This window comes from Pseudopodoces humilis, chromosome 8 (genome assembly GCF_049639895.1).
Source record: "Pseudopodoces humilis isolate 2021_Gansu_Grassland_sample_001 chromosome 8, ASM4963989v1, whole genome shotgun sequence".
Taxonomy (NCBI): Eukaryota; Metazoa; Chordata; class Aves; order Passeriformes; family Paridae; genus Pseudopodoces; species Pseudopodoces humilis.
In genome coordinates this window covers 30887331-30896951 of record NC_142207.1, presented here as the reverse complement: position 1 = coordinate 30896951, position 9621 = coordinate 30887331, and the positions used below count along the sequence as shown (strand labels likewise).

Genomic DNA, 9621 nt, shown 5'->3' with positions numbered 1-9621 from the left:
TGTTATCTCCTCATGTGGCCTACTGGTGCATGCATTTTTAAATTACTACATTCTGAGGTGACACTGATGAAAAGACCAGTCTTTAGGTTTTCTAGGGTGTATTGGAATCCCTCCATCCCTTAGAAATCAGGCAGCATCACTGATTAGTGCTCCCAGGGCCTCTGCCTCCCTCCCCTGGACTTCAGTAATTCCTTGAGCTTGTTTTCAAAATTAAAATGGCTTGAGATCAGGCCTGGCTCCCAAATCCACATGAAATATCAATTTCTGTATCCCAGTGACATGGTTTCCCATCATGACTGCTGCACTCTTAATGACACCACTCATTGCTCTAGATAGTGAAGAGTGTGTTGCATTGGGACTTTAATTTCACATTTAATTTTAACAAGTCCCTTGTTAATTTACTGAATGGTGGTATAAATAATATAACAACAACTTCTCATATATGGTTTAAGTGGTTAAAGTGATGGATTCCATTCCTTTTTTTTCTGATTGTTATAGAAATTGCATTCATCTAAAGTGCTTGAACTGAGTTACAAAGCATAATCATTCACAGTTTAGGGAAAATACCACATTATGAAAAGCAGAAATATATTACAGTTACACTGAGAAAACCTTTTTAAAGCAAGCTTTACATTTCCACTTGTCATTTTTTCCAGTGATATGAAATAGTACACTGAAATCCCTGTAAATTCCTGCCAGAGAGAGAGAGAACTGGATTTCTACAGTACTTTGAGCTTTCACTGCATGCTGTGTCTGTCCTATGGAAAGATCAGTTTGATCATGTACTACGTTTTGCTTCAAACCAGCACAAAATTTAATGAAAGAGATAGTGGCCTTCAATTTTCAGGAGTAGTTTTTGGAATATCCCTGGGTCACCATATGCATTTCCACAGTGTCTAAACAAGGTTTTAGCTTGTCCTCTGTTACAGCTGTTTCTCATTTTCATCTTGCAGATGCTATCTTGCTTACAAGGCAGCTTAGTTAAAAAGCTGTGTTGACTCATAAGACCAAGATGTACAGCATTCAGTTTGATGGAACGGTGTATAACCCCTTTATCATCCACAGGGCAAAAAGCTCGCAGGGGGAGAAGATTCTAGGCCCAGAAGTAGTGTCAAAGCTCCCTTTTTCTGTGAAGCATAGTCAACTATTAAAAGTCTGAAAAATGTGCTTATTCATCTTATTATTATGGAAAATCCTGGTGACTCACTGCATGGGCGAGAGAAGATGGTTTAGTTTTGTTGTTACTGTTTGCAATTGAGCTCTCTGTTAAGATGGAAACAAAATAGAAATAATACAGAAGATTCCTTAACTGTACAGGCGTTAAGAAGCAGGAGAGTATTTACAGGCACATCCCTGATCCAGTCATTTAACACTGAATAAAAGACAAAAAGAAGGGAAAAAAAGAAAAGAGAGGAAATCTCAGCCTTTCCCCTTCCTCCCTAGAGCCAGGAGTCGGAACGATGGAATTTCCCTAGTGGGGAAACAAAGACATAATGTCTAATTGCTAGGACATAAAGACTCAGAGGGAGAGCACACAGTGGCCAGGAGAGCGGAAGAGCACTGACCCAAACGGTCAGAAAGACAGAAAAAGAATCTCAGTTCGGAGTAGGCTCAAACAGTTCAAGAACCCAAGCACAGCCAAAACTAGGCTCAGGAGTATTGAGGCAAAGCAAGCACACAAGTAGTTGCTAGTCTGGTTTTTATACATTTATCTATCTGAATGCAAACAGATATTCTCTGGCTAACTAAGGAAAGGCAAAACTTAATCTAATTTCCTTTCATCTTCAATCCATATGTACTTCTATAAATACTGAGATCTGAGGGCAGATTTGCTCCAACTTCCAGGCAACAGGGAGAACAAGCCTGGGTAATGCAAATATAGGACAGGGCATACAATTCTGATGACTGTAAGAAACAGGGGACTCATTCCCTTCAGTGCATGCTACAGGAAAAACAGGAACTGAAAGTGATTACTGAGAAAGCACTTGGCTGTTGGAGTGTCCCCTATACAGAGCAGACTCACAATTCCAGCCGGTGGGAACCATACAGGGTTGTGAAAGAGGACAGAGTTTGTATCAGGAGATAAGAAAAAGAGTTATTCTCAGTAAAGGACTCACTTAACTCAGATTTTCCTTGTATTCCCAAACCTGACTCCTGAAACTTGAGAACTCTTGATTAAGGTCAAAAATCAGTTGCCAGTTCCTTCCTGGGGAAAGCAAGCTCATCCTCAGGGAGTAGAAGTTCCTTTTCTACTTAATAAATTTCTGCTATGTACGCAACTTAAGTGCAAATTCTCTTTTTATTCTCTGAACACCCCAATATTTAGACTTCAGCATGTGAGGGAATGAATGTAGGTTCTCAGCTTTACTTTCAGTTCTTTAAGACCAACACACAACATATCATGGAGAATACTCAGAGAAAGCAGAGAACTAAAAAGGATCAGAAAAGAAACTCTGTAAGTCTTTCAGAAATTATAATATTTGATTTAGAAGGACATCCTTGAGTCAGGATGATACACAAGGGTACTGGGGGTATAGAGTCAAACAAATCATACAGGATTTTAATGAGGAAGTAATTGTATGGGTTTTTTTCAGAGTGCTTCATAAACACTAATTATAACATGCTCCTAAATTTTCCAGGTGAATAAACAGAACTAGGAACAGATTAGACAGCTTGCTAACCTCTGTGAATGAGGCAGCAACAAGCTTAGCTGCAGGTCTTTTGAATTTTTATTGATTATTGCTCTGCTTAAAACCTTACTCAGTGTGGAAGAGACTGAATACCTATGAGGCAAAGGAAAGTAACTTTAAAATATTTATTGGAAAGGTACTGACAAGTTTAGATAAGAGTGCAAACCTTCTGTACCTTTAGTTTTTATTTTAAATTTCCCCTTCATTCTCAAGAAGCAAAAATGAAATTGGACTCTATTTTATCGGAGGAGACCTCTTTGAAATGTTTACATGCCATTAGTCACTGCATCTGGGAGGTAAGTTGCCCTTGGCTTTCTGCATCTGTCCCCAGTGTAAGCAGATAAAGACAACTGCTTTCCCACAATGCCAGGATTCCACAAGCACAAGGGCCAGCCCTCCACTTCTCTTACATTTCTCCATTCCCTGCAATCTCTTCAAAAGATCCTGTACACTAGAAGAGCCAAGTTAATTATTTTAAAGGTTCCAATAGTTTATTTTTCAGAAAGATTCTCAGACGTATGAATCACCAGGAATAACCGTAGTTCAGGAAAAACTTCTGGGAGCTGGATGTAACTGCTAATGCTTGGTCAGAATCAATTATATGGGAGCTGGAGGCAAAGGGAGGGGGAAAAGCAAAGCTTTCAGTGCCCTTTGAGCACACAGGAAAGCCAAGGAGGCATTTTAGCTCACCTTAGTGACAAAAAAAAAAAAATCCCAAACACAAAATAACCAAGGTCTAAGTTTCTGACCCTGATTTCAATATCTTTGTGTTAAAACAGAATTGACATGCACTTATGCTGAACCCTTCTTTGAACAAGAGCTTTGCTGAAATGGGAAAAAGTTTGGCTGTTTTGTTGCATTTTTCCTTTTCTACTTTTGAGTGATTTTTCTCAAGCTTTTATAGGGGTACAAGCTAAGCCTTCATCTTTAGTCATACAAACTTTATGCCTCTAATAAAACTTCAAGCAGCAAAGAGTAGTTTTTATATTGAATAAAACCAGCAAAACTAGAACACAGAATATCTGTGCCATCAAAGTATGTTTCAGCACAGAATAGAGTATTCACAGAATTTGTGGTAGCACTATATGGAATCAATTTATGCCTGGCAAGGAAAATAAAAGTATAACATTTCTTGTGCAAAGATTTTTCCACATTCACTCCAATAGTGTGTGTCATTAGGTACATCTGTGACAAAAACATCACTTAAAGCAGGCTAGTAAAGAGAAACCTTGGCTCAGTTACCCTATTACTTCATCTCCAGGGTTTGCCTTGGTGCACTTCTCCAGTAACATGATATTTGGATAGGCTCTGTATTGTCTTATATAAAAGAAGTTACTATAATAGCGATCTCTCTGCACTCTATGACTTATCTGTAATTGTTTCATTTGGCTTATAACAAAGTTATATCCAGTAATTTTACAATAATGTACAGATTAGTCCACGTAAAATCAGTCATACTTGTTTATATATCAGATTAATTAGCAATCTTTCTTTGTTTAAGCTATAAACTGTAATCCACCAGTCTTTGTGGACTGAGGACTCTGCATTGGGAGTTATCATTTGTGGTTTTATGGTAAATTATAAATTACCTCTAGTGTGACTATATGTTTTAATTTATAATTGTTTATGAAAAACCCAATTGTAATTATAGCGTTTTTAGACATTTCCACTGCTATAACATTATTTCATACTTGTGTCAATCTTAAGGTTTTAGAAGCAAATATAAGTCAATTTTGTGCTTTTCAAAAAATACAGAACAGATTTGACCTTAAAACACCCCACCCATTTTAATGTTTTCTCCCAAAGACTCAGCAGCAGCCAGTACCATACTTTACTGGAATACATTATATATTCATGAGTCATTTGCTTTGTATTTAATTCAATAAGTAGGAAATGTAGAATTAAATTTGAGCAAGAGACTAGTTCTCATAGCATTTTGTAAAGAATACATGTTAGATCTCACTCTCAACAGGACTCATCTGTGAACCTTTAGTGAAGGAGGAACTTTTGACGAGATTTAAATTGTTTAGTACTTCCTGTGGTTGATTTTAAGTAATTCCATGCACAGGACACTGATGCGAGTCCTTTTCTTACAAGCCTTGGTTAATATTAGTTTATATTCTGGAATGCTGTAACACTTACTGTGCAATGGAGGAGTAAATCCCAAGGTGTGCAGGACCCTCTGCTGCAGGGAGGTCAGGCTTTTGCAGCAGTCTTTACTCAGTTTGGGTGGGGAAGAATTGAATTAAATTTGTTGTTTGCAGGTTTCCTTGCTTTCAAATGAAACCTTATAGTTCCAGACATCACTTTTCAGCTGACACCAAGGCTTACTGCAGTAAGCCAACAAGAAGTTCACAATAATATCATGTTGTAAGAACTGGTCCAATAAAACCAAGATTGAAACTTGGTTGCCCCTCATGTATGTGGGCCAAGATGGCAGATAATATATTTGCAATCCCTATTTGACAAAAAAGGTCTCATTTTGCCCTTACCCTGCTAGCCTTGGGTTAGGGTGAAATGAGACCTTTTGATTCCATGTGCCTGTATAAATTGTTATCAGAATGAAAGAGGAAAAGTAATATTTTTAGTCCAGCTTCTACAACAATAAATAACATCAGGCATTCTAAGGAAAAAGCCAGAACTGAAAGCTAGTAAAAACCCAAGAGAATGAAATTAATTGTTTTGTTGTAGGTAGTTGAATTTTTAAGCTCATCCTACTGCAAAGTAACTGTCCATAATTATGTTTTATTATATTAAATGGCAGAATTGATCTACCCAATCGTCCTTCTTCATAAGTGCAAACATTGATGTGTCATCTACTGAGGGAACATTAGAACTATGCTGCTAAGCACCTGATCTTTGAGATGTCATGGTCAAAATCTTAAACATCTTTAAAATCTTGCAGTTTCCTGGTATCTATCATTTACACAGAAATAGTCACGCCTCTGGAGTTGCCCCTAGAAAGAAACACTTGGCATAAGTGGGAGTGCATGTCCTGCTGTATTGTCTCTGGTCCTACTGAGAGTTCTGCTGGTACTGAAGATCCTCTGTGCAAATACAGACTGGTAATACCAGTGTTTATGTAATTCACTGTTTCTTATGCCAGAAATGATGGCTAAACTCAAGGTGCATTAATTTTTCACAAAATGCATCTTTTTACCCATTCTTATGGGTACTTCTAAGCTGGCCTCTAGTCCTTTCAAAAACACCATGATATTCCAAGGTCTCTCAAAATAACTGAAGAAAACTTGAAAAAATGTTGTAGCTTTTGTGCACAGGCAGGTCTGATAAATTCATTGCCCTGAACAGTCCATTTCAGAGCTCACAGAAGGACACAAGTGCAATACCAGTCCCATAACAGACTATGGAGATATTTGTTACTGCTGAGCCCTGCATATGTCATGTGCATTTCAAGTCTTACTGAGTGTCTGGTTCCCATGACTTGAATTCTGGATTTAAGTGTGACATATATTTTTTAATATCTCTCCAACAGGGCATGATTTCCATGAGTTCAGTATACTTATCACTTTTAATCCAGGTTTTAAGAAGAAAATTAAATTTCATGGTAAAAAAAAATAAATTATGGAATGCTTGAATCTTCTAACTTGGAAAGCAATTTGCAAAAATAGTTTCCATTCGTCCAAATTCCAAAAGAAAAAAGTATCATAGAGGAAAAAGCGTGTATTTCTGCATGGATTGTGCAGCCCCAAGCACCCAGTCAGTGATTTATATAATAGAAGCTTGTAGAAATCATCCTTCTTGGGCAGCAGCAGGACCAGAGCTGCCAAAAGCTGGTGTAATTAATACCACATTTGTGCCCAAACTGCTGTCTTTCAACCCTGTGTAACCCCACTGTAGTCAGTAGCAGAGTAGAGCATATACTTCTGCAGTAAATAGTAAATGTGATCTAGACTTGTTCATCCCTAGGAAGAGGATCCACAAGTGTCTGCAAGTCAGCTGGAAGTGTTCTGCCCCTCCACATGCCATGTACCGAGCAACTCTTAATTCCAGAGCCTAAGTTAGTTTGCGTGTGTAATTTGTTCTTGGTTTTCTGCCTGTTTATGTTGCTAGGTATCTCAAACTACCCATTAAGCCATGATAACAGAAACAAGAAAATCCTCCCCCTGCCTCTTGCCTCTGTCTGTGTCTCTCACAACTGCCAGAGGAAGGACAGTGAATTAAGGAGAGCGCTAGACAAGCCATCTCTGTTATTAATAATAACACCAACAGGAGGACTGGGGAAAATAACTGCTCTAGAAACTTCTGGCTGCTGGATTAAGCCAATATGTGTTCCCTCTATCCACATTTATGTAAAATGCTGCTTCTCAGAGATGTTGTCATCTCAGAGCTTAGAGGGGTCCAATTACACGAAAATGTTCTGAAAGTTTTTCTGTATTCTTTTGCTATGACGTTTATTTATCCTCTGATTATTGAAAGGATACTTGGGCCCAGGTTTGTCACATGTGCAAGTAACAACAGTCCCCAGCTGTGTCATTAGTGCTGGAGTACTGGGGAGGAGGGAGTTAAGAGAAGAGATCAAAGCAGCTGGGATCTATCAAGCGATTAGGGCCCACTGCCAAGGGAAGAGAAGGAACTGGGGCTATGACAATGGCTTTGATCCCAGGAAGAGAGGGCTGGGGGTCAGGAAGCATGAAGTAAGGCTGAATCTGTTGCTTTTGGCCCTGGTTTTGAGTAGGCTCATCACACTTAGAGGTAATGTTTCTCTTGTAATTAATTTTATAACTTGCTATGTGCTTTTGCTGTGGTCTTGATTCAAATTTACCTGTGTGACAGCAGAGATGATAATTGCTAAGGGAAGCTGTGATGTAAAGCAGTGTCTGCATTGAGCAGGATGAGGTTACATGGAGTGCAGGCTTGTGCTAGGCTGAGTGCTGGTCTGTGTCAGTGGGAGGCTGGACAGTTTGAACAAAAAGTTAGGGCTTAAGGATGTCTGTCTGGTCTGCAAGATATTTGAAACATCACCACTTTACCCTTGGTGAAGATGAGCACCAAAATGCTAATGCTTTCCTTTGGATTCTGTAGGTTTAAAACCCTGCAGCTTCACTCTTCTGTCATTAAGCTCCTAAAAAGTGGTGATTTTCTGCCCTTGTAGGCAAGCAAGCAACTTCATTTGGCTAGTAGAAGTTCTTGGTTTGGTTTGAGCATATCTTTTTTTCCTTTCTTCAGTCTGATTCAGGGTAGCCTTGCTGGGATTTGTTATGGTAAGCTACAAATGGGTAAGACACCAGTGTCAGCCATCTCCAGGGGTGTAACTTTCAGTGTTGGCACTTGATGGGTTTTAGGTAGGCAAATCTCCAGAAAGCAGGGCACAGGATCTTCTGTACTTGGGAAGGGTTCTGGCTCCTTAATGCTATTGTTCATCTTGGCTTTTCCACAGCTGCAAGAAGCTGAAGGTGCTAAATGAGGTCTGAGTCGTAGCTCTAATGAACAGTTGAAATTAAGAGTTTTCTTTATTTGCTTTATGAAACTCATCAGTGCTCAAAGTGTGGAAATTCCCTCCTAAAAAATTAAGAAGTTGTGTTGTAGAGCAAAAGATACAACTCTGCTGTGATTTTAGTGAAGGCATCTACCTTGACAGCATGATAACATCGAATGATAAGCGCTGTATTTCTTAAATTTGTTGGGTTTTACCTCGCTAAGAGTTAAGTTTGCTTTTGGAGAAACATCTCCAAACATCTTGCGGTTTTAATATTTCTTTTATCTTTGCTTAAACATATTGAGTAGCTGCTGGTACAAGTGTAGTCTTTAACTAAGGTAACTGAATTAAAATCAATAAATTCCTCTTTATGTAATTTATTCCCCTCACAAGTAATTCAAAGCAACATGTGTTTTGTAATTTATTATCAGAGTCTTTATCATTCTTGTATTTTTTCCCTTCTTCTTTCTTCCTTCTTTTTTTTCCTTCTTTTTTTTATTTAATAGTTTTATTTTTGATAACTTGAGAGGGAAAAAAATTAAGTCATTTTGTTCAATGAAATGGAGGCATCATTATTTTGACAGCAGTATAAATATTTGTACCAATGTAGCTGCAAACTTGCTTTACCAGGATAAATATAAGGTGGAATTTATAGTCTTCTTGGAAGAGTCAGATTCTTGTAGCAGAATATTCAATTTTTCATAATTTTCCTTCATTTTTAGTATCTCCATGTGAAAAAAAAGATCTTATTTGTTCGTGCATGGTAGCGTAATTGATGTTCATGTACTCTGCACTAAGTCTTCCCTTGGGGAGTAGGGTATGTTCAGGTGAGATAAAATGAGACATTATCTTCACCTTTGCCATGAACTGACACTATTCTGCATCACAGCTTTCACAGTAATTAAAAGGCACAAACCATTTCTTCCTCCAACACTTCTCCCTTTCAGCTTCTGTTGCATTGCTGCTTCATAGAGGTGGAATTCAGATTCTTTCCTAGAACTTTTTTAATATACAAATTGTATGCACAAATCTTTAACATGATGCTTCTGGCATAGCCTGGACCCTGTAACTTTCTCAATCTTCCATCAAAAACAACATTAAGAAGTTTTCCCTATGAACAAACCTTTGCACGAGATTACATAATGTCCTCCTATGCAGAAGAAGCATAACTGTACCTGTTAAATTGCATTTATTCTTCCTACTTATGACCATACAGCAATCCTGTAAAACCTCTGTGATCTCTATAGATTTCTGTATTTGTGTTGATGCTCAGAAGGATGTGGTTTGAACCAGAGCACTACATGTGAGATGGAGACATTCTGGGAGTATGTGTGCATGAGGGTAATCTCAGTGGAATATTTTGGCACAGGGATGACTATTCATCTGTTGAGCATAACACTGGGACAGTCATTAGTGAGAATCAGTGTGGAGGGAATGAAGTCAAAAGCAAACTGATGAACTTTGCACTTAGGGCTGTGAGCTCTGGAATGGAAC

The 9621-nt window shown here is 38.3% G+C and overlaps 1 long non-coding RNA gene across 2 annotated transcripts in view; it reads left to right on the top strand.

Moving 5' to 3' along the window:
- The first annotated feature begins 7264 nt into the window (after nucleotides 1–7264).
- The window catches only part of LOC148183879 (uncharacterized), a 36004-nt gene continuing 33647 nt past the window's right edge, over nucleotides 7265–9621 (top strand). For both annotated transcript variants that reach the window (XR_015773114.1, XR_015773113.1), the window contains exon 1: nucleotides 7265–7403. This is a non-coding gene — a long non-coding RNA (uncharacterized LOC148183879). The remainder of the gene's footprint in view (nucleotides 7404–9621) is intronic.